General features: G+C 38.1%; 1 pseudogene; it reads left to right on the top strand.

Annotated features, from left to right (window-relative positions):
* The first annotated feature begins 3,159 nt into the window (after positions 1-3,159).
* LOC106990064 (60S ribosomal protein L19-like) lies at positions 3,160-3,738 on the top strand (annotated as a pseudogene).
* Positions 3,739-17,025: the final 13,287 nt, after the last annotated feature.

Genomic DNA, 17,025 nt, shown 5'->3' with positions numbered 1-17,025 from the left:
TGACCTAGATAATTCTGATTCATATATTCCATAAACCAAATTTCAAAGAAATATGCTAGTAAGTTCCAAGAAAATCTTAATTTGATCACATTTCAAGCATAGTTTATGTGTACAACAAAGGAATATTACTTATATATGTTTATTCATATATTTTATGTTTTTATTTGTTACTATGTATTTATTTTTGAGAGAGAGAGAGACAGAGCTTGAGCAGGAGAGGGGCAAACAGAAAAGGAGACAGAATCCTAAGCAGGCTTCAGGCTCCAAGCTGTCAGCACAGAGCCAATGCGGGGCTCGAACTCTCCGAACCATGAGAACATGACCTGAGCTGAAGTCGGACGTGTAACTGACTGGGCCACCCAGATGGCACCCCAGTATTTATTTTTATATTAAAATTATATCCAAATGAACTGTTATTTTTCTAACGTTTATTTATTTTTGAGAGAGAGACAGAGACAGAGTGTGAGCTGTAGAGGGGCAGAGAGAGAGGGAGACACAGAATCCAAAGCAGGCTCCAGGCTCTGAGCTGTCAGCACAAAGCCTGACGCGGCCTCCAACTCACAGACTCCGAGATCTTGACAGACCACAAGCCAAAGTCAGATGATTAACCGACTGAGCCACCCAGGCGCCCCCAAATGGACTCTTATACAGTTTCAAATAAGTGGGTAAAATTGGGATCACGACCCTAGAGATTTTTGTTATTTTTTATACTCCAATTTGACTTATTATTAAGAAGTAACAGCTCATTTTATTCTGCTCTGCTTTGTTGAAACTAGTCATGAATGCCTGGGCATGTTATAGATATTTATGCTTTATGAATAAGAGTGTGCAAATGACAAAGTTCTTTCAAAATAAACACAATGATGCTGATACACTAAAGTGTTCAAATTTTTGTCGATGAACATTTTAATCGGAAAAAATTACATGAACAATTTTTCTTGCCCTTTGCTTGATAAGAGCAAAGGATGATGAAAAACAGATATCACAAATATCTCCAGGAAATTTAAGCCAGCATCACTTGTCTCTTCTTTTCACAGGACTTAAATAAAATATCACAATAATGTCAGATCTGGTTGTTGTTATTGTAGAAGAAAGACCAGGGAGAAAGGCACTGTCCCCCAGTCTCACATGGTAAGCACAACACTGTTTACCGTTTTTTTCCCCTTTCCTAATCATTAAATCCTTGAGTATCTCATTTATAAACATGAAAAATTCAGCGACTTGCTTGCAGAACTGATGAGATATTAGTTAAGCACAAAGATTCTCAGTGGTAGAAATTTGGCTCCTTTCCATCACCGCCTTCTACTTCTCACTTGTGTTCCCTGGTTCCAGTTCCTTTGCATTTTCCAGGGTTTTTTTTGTTTTTTCAGCTACCAACTGAATTGCTAAATTCCATTTGGATAAGCAAGAGAATTACCTTAGGTTTGCAAAGATACAAAGTCATGTCATAAAAACTATATGGATGGTCCATAATGCTCTTTGTTTTTTTTTTTTAATTTTAGGGAGAAAGAGAGAGAGCACAAGCAGGGGAAAAGGACAGAGGGGAGAGAAAGAGAGGGAGAGGGAGAGCGAGAGAGAGAATATTCTAAGTAGGCTCCATGCTCAGAGCAGAGTCTGGCACAGGGCCTGGTGCCATGACCCTGAGATCATGATATGAGCCAAAATCAAGAGTCGGAGGCTCAACCCACTGAGCCACCCAGGCACCCCCATAATGCTGTTTTAAAAATAAATAAATTACTCCCTATCCCATGACAAGATCCACGTGAGCACGCACTCAACACATTTTCCATGTCAAAAAATTATCAAATATATGTTATTTCCTTATTTTCTCTTTCTTGAAACACTGCCTAGTCTCATATATTAATATTTCATTCCCAAATGTAACATGTCAAAGTGAAGAGTTGTGTTGACCAGCAAGAAGTCAGAAGGAAAGAAATGCCCCTGCTTCCAGGAAAACTATTGTTAGTACCGTAGCCAATAAATAAAAGGGAAAGGCAGGAGGGAGCCTTTTATGCGGAGAGAAATGCAGACGATGACAAAACTTATAAGGCTAAGAAAAAACAAATCATCTTTAGGAGAACTTTCCCTAGAAATGGCTTTGCCTTTCAAGAGGAGAAATGCCCTGCTGAGTCAGCAGAGTTTGGTGGTGGGTGTATTGGGGTGGGGAGGGGGGTTGGATCTTATGTGGTTTTCAAAACAGTGAACTCAAACGCCCTGGCAAAAAAAGCAAAAAGGCTGTGTTGCACGTAAGATGAGAATGACTTTAGGCTCAGGAAATTGCAAATTGAGGATGAGGAAAATGAAGCACAAGGGTTGCAGAGAAAAGAAACAAAGCACATTTGGGCTGGTAGCATCCTGATGTAGAGGAGAAACAAATCCACAAAGTTGGTCGTGTGCCCATTTCATCCGGGCACTTTGCTTCATGAATGTGCTAGAAGAAGTGGCAAAAAACTGAATGAGCTCTAATTCTCGTTCAGTTGTAGAGCTGTTCAGTCAAGCAAGAGAGCAGATAACAAATATCTACGCTGAAAAATTGATTTGTGGATTCTCAAATTCTTCATTTTGTTTATGTTTCAGAAATGTATGCATGTGTCAGGATGTCCTAGTGGGTTTTTTTTTCCCTTTCAATATTTTATCACAGCGAGAAGAAGTGACTTGACTATAACTGAGAAATGCAAATTAACTTTATCTTGCCATGTAAAATATACTATTGTCAGTCTACAACAAACATAAAAAAATAAGATTCTCTGAAATGGATAACATAGTCAATAAGATGTTTTTACTGTGGGAAATAAAAAGTCCCCAATCCTTCAGAAAAATATTCAGTCTGAATTTTTATGAACTTTAAAATTATAGGCCATAACAAGGATGCATAGAAAGGGCACTCCTCTTACACTACTGGTGGGAATGCAAACCGGTGCAGCAACTCTGGAAAACAGTATGGAGGTTCCTCAAAAAGTTAAAAATAGAATACCCTATGACCCAGCAATTGCACTACTAGGATGCAAAAATACGATTTGAAGGGGCACATGCACCCCGATGTTTGTAGCAGCATTATCAACAATAGCCAAATTATGGAAAGAGCCCAAATGTCCATCAATTGATGAATGGATAAAGAAGATGTGGTTTAGCTTTCCTTTTGCCACTGCAGCTGCACCCATGAGTATGCTCAGGCTTCAGAAGAGGCTTGCCTCCAGTGTCCTCCACTGTGGGCAAAAAGCAGGACTGGTTGGACCCCAATGATACCAATGCAATTGTCAATGCCAAGTCCCATCGTCAGATCCAGAAACTGATCAAAGATGAGCTGGTCATCCAGAAGCCTGCAGCCGTCCATTCCTGGGCTCAGTGCTGGAAAAACAGTTCCGCCTGCCGCAAGGGCAGGCATGTGGGCATTTCTAAAAGAAAAGGCACTGCCAATGCTCAGAAGCCTCAGAAGGTAACCTGATGAAGAAGATGAGAATCTGGGCGAGCCTGCTCAGAAGATACCATGAATCTAAGGTTGATCGCCACATGTATCAGAGTCCATACCTGAAAGTGAAGGGTAACATGTTCAAAAACAAGCAGATTCTCATGGAACACATCCACAAGCTGAAGGCAGACAAGGCTTGCAAGAAGCTTCTGGATGACCAGGCTGAGGCCCACAGATCTAAGACCATGAAAGCACACGAGGGCTGTGAAGAGTGGCTCCAGGCCAAGAAGGAGGAAATCATCAATATTCTGTCTAAGGAGGAAGAGGAAAACATAGGAGAAGGGGGAAAAACAGGAGAGAGGGAAGCAAACCATAAGAAAGTCTTAACTATGGAGAATAAACTGAGGGTTGATAGAGGGAGGTTGGGGAATTGGGCTAGATGGGGGATGGGTATTAAGGAGGGCATTTGTTGTAATGAGTCCTGGGTGTTGTATGTAAGTGATGAATCACTAAATTCTACTGCTGAAACCAATATTACCTTATATGTTAACTAACTAGGATTTATATTATTTATTTTTTAAAACATTTATTTCAGAGAGACAGAGAGAGACAGAGCATGAGTGGAGAAGGGGCAGAGAGAGAGGGAGACACAGAATCCGAGGCAGCCTCCAGGCTCTGAGCTGTCAGCACAGAGCCCGACGTGGGGCTCAAACTCAGGAACTGCGAGATCATGACCTGAGCTGAAGTCGGGCGCTCAACCGACTGAGCCACCCAGGCACCCCATTAACTAACTAGAATTTAAATAAAAACTTAAAACAGAGGGGAAAAAACAGAAAGAAAGCAAAATTATAAGTCATAAATTGTAATATATATGTTGTATTAACTAGAAAATATTTTCTACACTTAGTGAATTTATTATGAAATATGTACATATCAATTGTATAAAGATTTAATGAGCATTTATTATCATGACTGGCTGGTATTTACTACAAACCCTTCTTTTTTGGTCTAAGGAACTATGATAGCACGTGAAAGAAGGTTTAATTTTAGATATCTGATAATTGCAAACTTTTAGCAAAATTTGAGAATGTGAGACATCATAAATAAATTTTTCTTAAATAGGCAGGGGAATTATTACAGGCCAACTTGACTTCATTCAAAACCTATAAAGAAACAGTTAATTGAGAGCCATTGTTAAACTGACAAAAATGAGCAAATCTCAGACATAAGAAAAAGTAGTTTACAGAGATAATCCAAGTAAAAGCAAAAGCTGCTGAAAGTTTAATTAAATCACTACAGCTATTATTCACTCAGTCACTCAATAAATATTTTGTGAATACTTTGTAACAACAAATATTTTGTTAATATCACACAGTGATAATAACTGCCATTTATAGAGTGCCATTATGTGTCAGGCATAGTACATAGGCAGTTTCAGAAAACTTAAGAAATTAGGTAAAGATTTCAAAAATTTTAAGGACAAACCTGGTCTATATTAACCCCAGTCCATCTGAAACTGAAGCCAATGTTCTTTCAACCATACTAGGTTACTTCCTTTTAGTACCTTCTATAGCTTGCACTCTAGGGCTAGAGATGGGGACATAATTAAAATTCCCATACAGTGTGGTAAGTGCTCTTAAAGATCAGGAAAGTCTGACTAAAATGAGATTGACTGAGCTGGATGTTGAAGCATAAACTGGAGTTTCCTAGGTAAAGGAAAGGAAGAGAATTTCCTATGATGGGAAAAACAACAACAAAACAAACAAAAAGAACAACTACAAGAAAACTCCAGCATATTCACGATCAGGGAGGCTATCGAAAATATGGTATAGTCTCACCAAACTCCACACCCGAAAAACAAATAATCCAGTGAAGAAATGGGCAGAAAACATGAATAGACACTTTTCTAAAGAAGACATCCAGATGGCCAATAGGCACATGGAAAGATGCTCAACGTCACTCCTCATCAGGGAAATACAAATCAAACCCACACTGAGATACCACCTCACACCAGTCAGAGTGGCTAAAATGGACAAATCAGGAGACTATAGACGCTGGAGAGGATGTGGAGAAACGGGAACCCTCTTGCACTGTTGGTGGGAATGCAAACTGGTACAGCCACTCTGGAAAACACTGTGGAGATTCCTCAAAAAATTAAAAATAGATCTACCCTATGACCCAGCAATGGCACTGCTAGGAATTTACCCAAGGGATACAGGAGTGCTGATGCATAGGGGCACTTGTACCCCAATGTTTATAGCAGCACTTACAACAATAGCCAAATTATGGAAAGAGCCTAAATGTCCATCAACTGATGAATGGATAAAGGAATTGTGGTTTATATACACAATGGAATAGTATGTGGCAATGAGAAAGAATGAAATCTGGCCATCTGTAGCAATGTGAATGGAATGGAGAGTATTATGCTAAGTGAAATGTTAGGCAGAGAAATACAGATATCATATGTTTTCACTCTTATGTGGATCCTGAGAAACTTAATAGAAGACCGGGGGGGAGGGGAAGGGGAAAAATAAAAAAAAAGTTACAGAGAGGGAAGGAGGGAAACCATAAGAGACTCTTAAAGACTGAGAACAAAATGAGGGTTGATGAGGGGTGGGGGAGAGGGGAAAATGGGTGATAGGCATTGAGGAGGACACCTGTTGGGATGAGCATTGAGTGTTGTATGGAAACCAATTTGATAATAAGTTATATATATATATATATGAAAATATGGTATAGTCAACAAACATGCATTATGTGTCTATTGTGAGGCAGAATCTACACTATTTATTGGAATTAAATGGATAAACAAAATGAGGCCTTGGACTCAAATATTTTACTATCGTATAGAAGGATAGATCCTATAAACAACTAGGTATTCTAAAGAATCACAGCTGACAATATAGGATGATATACAGGAGCCACAACAGAAAAATTGGTTTCAAAAGAGAAGTTCAGTAAAGACCTCTAAGAGGTAACACTTGAGTAGAGTTTCAAAAAAATACCTAAAACTTCTCTAGGCACTTTCTGCTTCCAAGTATGACATAGAAAACCTTAGCTCCCATGGAAACATAAAATATATATATATACGGATAATTCAAAAACCATACTTCTGTGGGACTACCAAAGAACAATGGAAACATGAAAGTCTTGATGAACTGATTTCCAGAGAACGATTCCTTCATAAGAGAATAGTGTGTCCTGGGTAGTCTGGATGAAGGGAGAGAAGACAGCTGCTTGAGATCCAGAACTTAACTGGGTGGACACAAAGCCAGCTGAGCTACTGGCAATGGTGGGAAGTTTGGGAGTCTGAAAAACTATCAAGTATAATGATTTGCTCAACACAGCAAGTTATCTGTACCCCCTCCCACATTTACTAAGAAAGATGCAAGTGAAGGCAGGACTGAAAAACAGAAAGAAAACATACCAATCTGTCCCATCTCCCACATTCTCCCTATGCCTGAAATGGAGGAAACCAAAGAAGTTACCTGAAATCCCACCTCAAATCCTGGTAAGAACGAAGATACTAGCCCTTCCTTAGGAAACTGAATGTTGGGGCTTGGGCTGACCAGAAGTGAGCTGCAACTCAGTCCCAGTCAAATGAATCCTTGCTGACATGTGAATAATCTCCTCACTATAGCCAACAGTTGAGAGAAGAAATGAAAGTTTCTGGATCCAAAACAAACAAACAAACAAAAAACAGTATTATTTTTCAAAAAAAAGTATTATTTTTCAATTCTCACTTTTCTGAGAAGTAAAGCATAAAAAGAAAAGCAAAGCAAAAAAATACATCAAACAGAAGCATTAGTTGACCTACGGAACAATATCAAGCAGTCAAATATATGTGTAATTGGAGTCCCAGAAGGATAGGAAAGAATTAATGGGGCAGGAAAAAAAAAACTTACAAAATAATGACTGAAATGTCTTTTCTTATGATTAAAAGCACATAAACTAGAAACCCATGAAGTTCAGTGAATCGCAAGCAGAAAAAATTCACAGAAAGTTCACCTAGGCATATCACTGTCACACTACTGAAAGCCAAATGTAAAGAGAAAAATTCTAAAAGGAGCCAGAGTAAAATGTATAACACACACGGAGAAATAACAATCTCATTAGAAGGACTGCAAGGCAGACACAATGAATTGATATCTTTAAGGTACTAAAAGAAAACAACCAAAATATAGTGTCAGCCTAGACTCCTATGTCCAGCAGAAATAGCCTTTAAAAATGAAGGTAAATTGCATATATTTTTAGACAAATAAATAAATAATAAATGAAAGCTGAGAGAATTTGTTGCCATAAAACATGCACTACAAGACATGCTAAAAGTTGTTCTTCGGATTGAAAAAAAATGATACCATTTGGAAATTCAGATCTGCAGGAAGACTTGAAGCATGCTAAAAATGATAAACAAGGAGATAAATATGACTCTAATTACTTTTCCTCCTCTGATTTCTTTGAAAGACATCTGCCTACTTAAAGCAAAACAACATTCATATTGTGGGGTGTAAGATGTAATAGTAATATACATAAGAATTATAAAAATGATCAAATGGGGATACTGGAATTATAATTTGGTGAGCTTCCAAATAACATTAATTTAAGATAGAATATGATATGTTAAAGATTATACCGAGAGCAACTACTTAAAAAAATACAAGATAAAATAAAAATCCAACAGGTAAGATAAAATAGAATACTAAAATATGCTAGATTAATTTAGCAGGAAAGTAAGATCAAAGGAAAAATAGGAAAAACAAATAGAAAATAAAAGTAAGATGTTAAACTTTAAGCAACCATACCAATAGTGGGGCACCTGGGAGGTTCAGTCCATTGAGCATCTGACTTCGGCTCAGGTCATGATCTCAGGGTTCATGACTTAGATTAGTGAGTTCGAGCCCCGCATTGGACTTGCTGTTGTCAGCACAGAGCATGTTTCAGATCCTCTGTCTCTCTCTCTTTCTGCCCCTCCTCCACCTGTGCTCTCTCTCTTAAAAATAAACATTTAAAAAGTAAAGAAATGTGTTAAAAAATAAAAACCATGCCAATAGTTACATTAAATGTAAATGGAATACACCTGCCAAATAAAAAGTGGTAATGTCAGAGGGATTAAAAATGATTACTAATAGTAATTAGTAATAGTTAAGAAAGCAATTACTAATACTAATAATGGTCTCTCTACAAGAATTGCATTTTAAATGCAACATGCATCGTTTGAAAGTAAAAGGATAGAAAAAGACATACCATGTAAACCCCAATCAGAGCAGAGTTAGTATGGTTATATTAATATCTGATAATGTAGGCTCCAAAACAAAGAGTATTACCAAAGATAGAGATTTCATAGTGATAACTAAGTCAACTAATCAAAGAGATCTAATTTGTCTAAATGTGCATGCTCCCAACAATGGAGCCTAAAAGTAAGTGAAGCACAACTTTACAGAAATATACACAAATTCTCAGGAGGCTATAACATTTTTGCAAAAAGAAATGGATGAATTTATAATTTTAGTAGGATATTTCTCAACATCCTTTGGCCAATAATTAATAGAACAACTTTATAATAAGGAAATAATAAGATCAGATTTGCAGTTTCCGCTCTGATGGAATTGTCAAAGAAGTTTTGAAGGAGGCAGAGAGAGAGAGAGAGAGAGAGAGAGAGATTGTTCATTAGTAATTATTACAGTTACCTAGTAAGAGGTGATAATGGGCTGAATTCATGAAGAAAGAAGTGGGGTAGAGAAAAGATAATAAACTGGAGATGTATTTAGTTTCTAACATTCATAGAAACTAGTTAGTTCTTGGATGGTTGGTACAGGTAGGAAGTGGCGATAGGAAGACTCCTAGAATCTTCAAGGACTCTTGCTGGGAGACTGGATGGATGCTTTTCATCAAAATAGTGTAAGGAAGAGAATCACAACTGACAAGAAAGGCAATGAATTCATTTTGGATACTTTTGCTATCTGTGAGACATTGTGGGAAATGTCCATAGGCAACTGAATAAAGTCAGAGATAGTCACAGTGACTGATGTCAATGGAATGGTTGAAAGATACCAAGACACAAGTATAAGGCCAAATACAGACCCTTGAACTCTGTGTCAGAAACAGTAGGTAGAGGAAGAGGAAACTGTGATGGAGACAAAGAAGGAAAGGATGGGATAATAATCAGAAAAAAGTATGTCAAGAAAACCAAGGAGAGACATGAATTCAAAAAGAGGATAGTACTCAGGGGAGCTAAATGTTACAAGACAGTGGAGACTGAAGCACATTCCTTGTATTTAGAGAATGGAACATTTCTCCCCACTCTTTAACGGAATGACTTTCATGAAGAAAAGGGATGGAGGGGCGCCTGGGTGGCGCAGTCGGTTAAGCGTCCGACTTCAGCCAGGTCACGATCTGGCGGTCCGTGAGTTCGAGCCCCGCGTCAGGCTCTGGGCTGATAGCTTGGAGCCTGTTTCCGATTCTGTGTCTCCCTCTCTCTCTGCCCCTCCCCCGTTCATGCTCTGTCTCTCTCTGTCCCAAAAATAAATAAAAAACGTTGAAAAAAAAATTAAAAAAAAAAAAAAGAAAAGGGATGGAAACCTGATCATACTGAATTGAAGACTGAATGAGAAGTGCAGGTGAAGAAAAAGTTAATAGAAGTTAACCTTTCGGGGACCTTGACTTTTACGCTGAATAGGAACTTCTGACTTGAAATCAATAACTGGTGTCACCAATAATTAAAAAGTCTACTACAAGCTATAAGAAAGATGAGCAGGCCCTTTGTTCAATTTAAGTGGCCAATAAACTCTTCCCAACTGGAGTGATTATCATAGTTTCCTTTGTATTGTGTTGATTTTTGGCCTAAGTGACATCTTCAGAGATAATTAGCCCTTGATACTATGTTGTGATCAACAGCACTGTGTGAAGGGTCTAGAAAAGCGATACATTTATAAAGAAGAATGCAATGATACTTAAAGGCAATTTGGGCAAAAGCCTACTTATTATTTTTCACAAGAAAGAGTAGAAAGTTTTAATACACTTTTCTTTATAATTTATACAATGGAGGTACCCTCCAGGGAACTCAGGAGATTGAAAGGGTGTGTGGAAAAGAGGCAAATATTAGGGAAATCTAAACTACAGTGCCATAAATAAGATGTTCCTCCTTAAGACTTTAAGGAGGACTTAAAGAAGGACTTTAAGTTGTGGCAATAAAGAGCCAAATCCCAACTTTATTCTTGAAAAGAAGGGGGGAAATGGAAATTGTAAAAGGTGGGAAAATTCTAATTTGGGGTGTAGAATTTGGCATTTAAAAAATAAGAATCTGGGGCACCTGGGTGGCTCAGTCAATTAAGCAATCTGTCTTCGGCTCAGGTCACGATCTCACGGTTCGTGGGTTTGAGCCCCACATCAGGCTCTCTGCTGTCGGCACAGAGCCTGCTTCAGATCCGATGTCCCCCTCTCTCTCTCTGCCCCTGCCGACTCAGTGTCTCTCTCTTAAAAATAAATACACTTAAAAAAAATAGTAAAAAAGAAATAATAATAATCTAATTCAAAAGATCAGTTTTCTCCTAGTAGTTTCCGAATGGCCTGACTGCCTAGTGGAACAGGCAAGACAGGCTGTTTTGGTGGAAGCTGCTTCAGTTCACCACCAGGAATGCTTTCCTGTCTGCTAGCTCCGCTCTCAGCCTTGTGTTGTAAGAGGGAACAAAGTCAATGTTTGCTTGGTCTGCTGGGTGGCGCCAGATCATCACATAACTACTGAATCCCAGAAACAACAAGCATTTCAAAAACCTTTAATGAGTAAGTATAAATATATGCCTATACTCTTCATTGTGTAGTTTAAATTTTTCTTAAAAAAATCCAAATAAGGATATCAAAAAGGGGAAAAAAAGTATGAAATCTCTCAAGTGTAAATACATTAATTTAAAATGATTTTTCTGATAACACTAAAACAATTTTACATAAAGAAACACCCAAAAGTAACGTCCATACCTATATTACTTTTCCAATCGGAAAGGCAAGTATAGGTATAACATGGTTTGCAAAAAGTGAATGTGTGCGTATTATCATTACTGATGTGCTGGCAGACAGCTCTGGGAAAATATTGACCTTGTCCTACTACCTGCTCTGCTTTGTTCCACGGGATCCCTCATAGTGTCTCCAAGTTTATCTTAGGCAACTGTAGTCTTGTCTGCACGCTCAACTCACAATCAGGCTCAAGTAGTCTGCAGAGTGCTTATTCACCCTCTCCCTGTTAAAAATATTCCTGCTCTATATCCCATAACTTCAAGATTTTACTAATGCAATAGCTACTACATTGAAGGGACTATGCAGAAAATGCTGACATTTTTGAATGATTCTGTAGTAGAGACTGCTAGTTGTCTATCAAAATCCATACTCATATTCTTCTATAGTAATCGAGTTCAAACTGGGTATGTGGCTACACAGCTAAGACTACATTTTCCAGCCTCCTTTGCAACTGACTCTGGGATGTGACTTAGTTGTCACCAAGAGAATATGAGTGGAAGTGGTAAGTGCAATGTCTACTTCATTGGTTTAAAAAAAAATTGCTTGTCCCCAACACGTGTTCTTTTCCCTTGCCTCCAGCCAGAACATGGACTTACCTGCCATTTAGTTTTGCTCATACAGATAATGACATGTCCTAAGAACTGACGGATCTTGTAAAGCCACTATGTTTGGGACCTACATTTTTAATAGCAGCTTAGCCTTTACCTAACTAATATAGATATTAATAGACCAGTGAGTTTTATCTTCCATGTTTGCATTTTTAACACAGGCAGCATAGAGACCTAGTTACTTAATGACAAAGAGCACCTTTCCTACAAGAGTTCCGCAACCTTGGCAAGTCAACCACGTCTGCTACTTTCACAGCACTAATGAGTTGGAAAGCAAAATCTATGTCTTCCTAGCTCTAGCATTCAGTAAACGATTTAGTACAATAGTGGGTGCAGAGTAGATGTTTAAAAATATTGGAAATAGGGAGGGTTTGCAGCCTCCAAAATCATGTGTCCAAGGCAGCCACCTAACCTGCTTACACACAGGGTGAGTCCTGTAAAGGTCAGGCGTTATGAGGACTTACATTGCCACATAGCTGGATATAAGGTCAAGCTTGAAAACAGACCATATGGCTAATGTTCCCACATTTTGACCTGCCAGAAAACATAGCAGTTGATCAGAAGATCAGTGGTGAATAATATTGCCATTACAAACTTTATTAACATCTGAACTGTACTCTCATATTAGGTTCCATAAAATTCCATGAATGGTGAGATACCTAGATGCTTAATAATAATAATAAAGAAATACTGCAGGATTAATTTGCCAGTTGAAGGACAGTAAGAAATTTGAATTTTTAGCATTCATGCTGCTACTTGAATGTTGGGAAACAGCAATCCTGGCTCTGGCTGATGCATCACTGAAGGCTGTGTTTATAAGTTAGGACACACCTGGGCACATGCTGATCTCACCGAAGCATGGTTCTCTAAAGGGCACTGCTCGAGAACATTTCTCAATCTACTCGTGCGCAATAATCTTAGCCTCAGGTCTTCCAATTTTAGGTGCCAATCTATGACAACTCTTGAAAGTGATTTTTGTTCTGGACTTAATTATAACAGCAATATGAGTCATGGAAGAAAATATTCAACCTATAGTTTTTTAACCTAATAAATGCCCAAGAAATACAAATAATATCTCGATGGTAATTTTCCGTGTCTCTTCACTAAGAAACCATAGCCAGGTGTAGATAGAGAAAATGTCTTTCAGGGCCCATGGTCAGTCTCAGATACAAGAATCCTAGAGATGGTTTTAGTCTGATGTTCTCTGAGTCTTAAAGTGAACCCTTTATCTTCCACTCCCCTTCTTTAGGAATTTCCTTTGATTCACCTTCCCTTGCGTTTGAAGATTGACTATAAAGAGAAGAAATGTAGCTCTGGGCTTGGAAGAGACATAAACAGGCTGTGCTGCCTAATCTGATTCCAGTTTAAGTTGTCAGAGGAATTCGTTTTTGTCTCTTCCTGTCCAGCTTAGCCTCTCAAACAAATACTTTAGAGTTAGGGCAAAAAGTCATATCTTAAAAAAGCATTTGCATTTTTTCTGGAAACTCCTAAGAATCTAGGCATGCTGACCCCTAACATTTGTTAGTCCCTGGAAAGAATATAAATGGAGGCCCACATACCATATGCCCAAGTAATAAAGCTGTAAATCAAGCCAATAATTTAAAGAAAATATGTCTATTCTCCTACTGCAATAAATAAACCTTCATAATAACCTGAAAGGTCAGGTTTGAGTTTACAATACTTGAATTCACTGGGTTTCTGTAACAATAGATGACAGCATAAGGAGAGCCAGTCCCTTGTGCCCTAAAGCAGGTAACCCATTCCTTTTTTCCTCTATTCCTGCCTCTACCGCACCCTAGGAAGGATCTGGTTACATGCGTATCTCAATCTATAAATCTAAGCTCCATCTATGTTCCTGCAAAAAAAACAGTCCTTTGGCCCTTCCTTGGGTTTTGGAGTGGGCCCTATAGCTGCACATTATTTCCCAGAGAAAACAGACTCTAGGAATGCCCTACATATATGTTGAAAGTAGGCTTGGGCTGTTTAGAAAGTGAATTGTGGGCTTTCAGGTATCCAGAACTTGGCTTAGAAGATAGAGTCCCAAGCTTTGGATGGGCATAACCCTTGGTTTTGCAGACTTTGACTCCTTGGAGAGATAGCATAGACAGAAGAGGTTTATAACAGGGGACCCAAACTCTCTTGCCTGGTTCTAAGGGTGATATTGAATCTAGGGCAGCAATAGGCAACCAGCCAGGAGAAAGTCTGGGAGTTGGGTCCTGTTTCCTAATACCACCACCCAATTTCAACATTTGGGTAAGTATTCTTTTGAGTACATCAGTTGTTGGCTATGTTAGATGATGGCAGGGAATTTGAGAACATCAAATTAGGACCTCAGGATCTGTTAAAGACTAGAAGAAATCATTTCTGGGTATAGCCATGATAAGCATTGAGAGTGGAGATTTCAAATGAATTGTTTATAAAAAGAACTATAACTGTAGCACACATCATATTGCCCTACTTACTAAATTAGTCTAATTAAGATCTAACTTTCTAATCCCAAGAGTGGACCTACAGAAATTACTTTTTCCCCTTTAATTAAGTGGGAACTTACATAGAGACACACGTGAGACAGTACTCATCAGACACAGTCAACCTTGAATTCTAGTTCTAATTTCTCCCATTAGCTAGAGGAATAAAAGACAGAGTACGTGGCCAAAGAAGAGCTGGGTATCACATTTTCTCAGCACCCTCTAGGTAGGACTCATAGGGAGTGGGTCGTATTACTAAGAAAACAGATCCGTGTTTTGACTGTTCTAGGAGAGGTCCATCATTGCATGTCAGACCAGATGGTCCATGTCCCACTGACTCAGTCTGCAGGGAAGGGGTGGCCTTGAGGCTTTCCATTTTATGAGTGTGATTGAATGTAGTTCTAACATCACCAACAGTGATGGGATGATCCGACAGAGAGCATTCTGGACAGAATACTACTTTAGCAATTGATCCTAGGGCTAAAAGCCAACTCTATGCTTCCAGTGCAGACCTACGGATATCCACGGTTATTTTCTCAGGTTGCACCCATTTATATATATATATATATATATATATATATATATATATATATATATATATATGTTTTGATTAACTTAGGTTAGAGTCTGGGGCCCAAGGAAATAAATTTCATTACAATGTAGCAATTGCTTAGAGAGCTTCAAGCTTCATAAGGAAAACTGTCCAGGAGATTTCTATCAAAACAGTCAACTTACAATGTTATTTGTGAAAACAGTCTTTACACCAATTACTAAAATTGTGGTGATCATGTACTGAAATCATGAGGCACTGTGATTGCCTGAGTGATGATTGGCTGAAATACTGAGTAGGGTAACTAAGTTTCCTAGAGATAAGTAGAAATCTGCTAGATATATTTACATATCTCATTTCTGCTGAAAGGCAGTGTTTGTCCAGTTTATAAGGCACTTTTCTGAGAGCTAACATCTTCTTTCATGAGCAGCAGCTCGTAACTAACTCTAGACAATAACTATCCTGAGCAGAGCTCAGCATATGACCTAAACTGGGCCAACCAGATTATTCTAAGCATTTGGAATTGGACTAAAATGATGATGGCTTGGCTTGTAAACATGAGAACTTATGTGAGACCTATTTAACCACATGCATGAGACAGCACAAACACCAATCTACAGACACATGAATTTATTAGGATCCCAGAGAGAAGCAAAGATGTGGAACCATAACGTTTTAAAAGGAAGGAGAATAATTTAATAACGTCCTGAAGATTTGATGTTGGTCACTTCTGTGTTCTGGTCCCTCCAGAAACTTGGGTGCAGTTTCTCCCTGGGTAACCAAAATATCCCTGTATTCTCAAATAAATCCCCTTTGCTGTTTCAGCATGGTAGATTTCTATAGCCAAAGAGCCTTGACTAAACATTACTTGAATTTCATGAATTTCTCATTTACCTTGCAAAGATCTCTGCAAACACTGGGAAAATAGAAATGAGTTTTGCTTTTCTCTTAATGCATGTTCTGTTAAAAAACATTTTCTATTTTCTAATTTCTCAGGAGGGGGAGATAGATAGATAGTAGATCAATCTACACACACACATACACACACACACACACACACACACACACACACACACACATATCCACACACATATGGATGGTTTTTTGTTTTTTTGTTTTTTTAATTTACGTTGATTCTCCATAGCCCTCCCTATGGCTATATTCTGCTCTATAGTACATCTGTTCTGTCATGTAAAAGACTTTAGAGCTATTCTGTTTCCTTTTCTGATGTGAGAAAAATATTGGGGAGGGACTGAAATCCTTGAAATAGTTATCCACATTGTGACCATATCTCTGACTGTGATGTGTCTTTTTCACAGTGTCATATACTCCTGTTTTCCCAGACTCATGCTTCCCCATCTCCCTCCCATTAGTCACCTAGATTTTTTTTGTTGTTGTTTAATGTTTAACTGTCTTATGCCATTATGGCCTATATAAATATATACTAGGGGTTCTCAAACTTTTTGGCCTGAAGAAATCTTTCCATACTTAATCGTTTAGCATACCAAAGAGCTAGATATTTGTCATCTTAGGAAATAAAACTGAGCACTTAAAAATAAATTCATTTAAAAATGGCAGTGATAAAATTATTACACATTTACATAAATAATATATTTTTATTTTAAAAACTGCGTTTTCCAATTTGAAATAGAGTTTCAGGGAAGAGTAGTATGTCTTTATGTTTTTCATATTTCTTTTATGCCTTTATTAATTGATGACATCAATAGCCTTATACCTGCCTCTTTGTTCAATCTGTTGCAATGGCATACATATTATAGCCCATGGAAGCTTTGCTGTATACTCATAAGAGACTTAGAGTGAAGTGGGCAAATAGCTTCATGATATTATTACGAAAATAGTTTGACTTCATAGAGTCTCAGCCACTTGGAGAAGTATTGCTACGAATTATACAATTGCAACATTAACCTAACAATCAAGAAGTAAACAACTAAATATTTTACCAAAAAATACCTTTTTGTTGTG

This window comes from Acinonyx jubatus, chromosome C2 (assembly GCF_027475565.1).
Source record: "Acinonyx jubatus isolate Ajub_Pintada_27869175 chromosome C2, VMU_Ajub_asm_v1.0, whole genome shotgun sequence".
Taxonomy (NCBI): domain Eukaryota; kingdom Metazoa; phylum Chordata; class Mammalia; order Carnivora; family Felidae; genus Acinonyx; species Acinonyx jubatus.
This window is presented reverse-complemented; position numbering and strand designations above follow the sequence as displayed.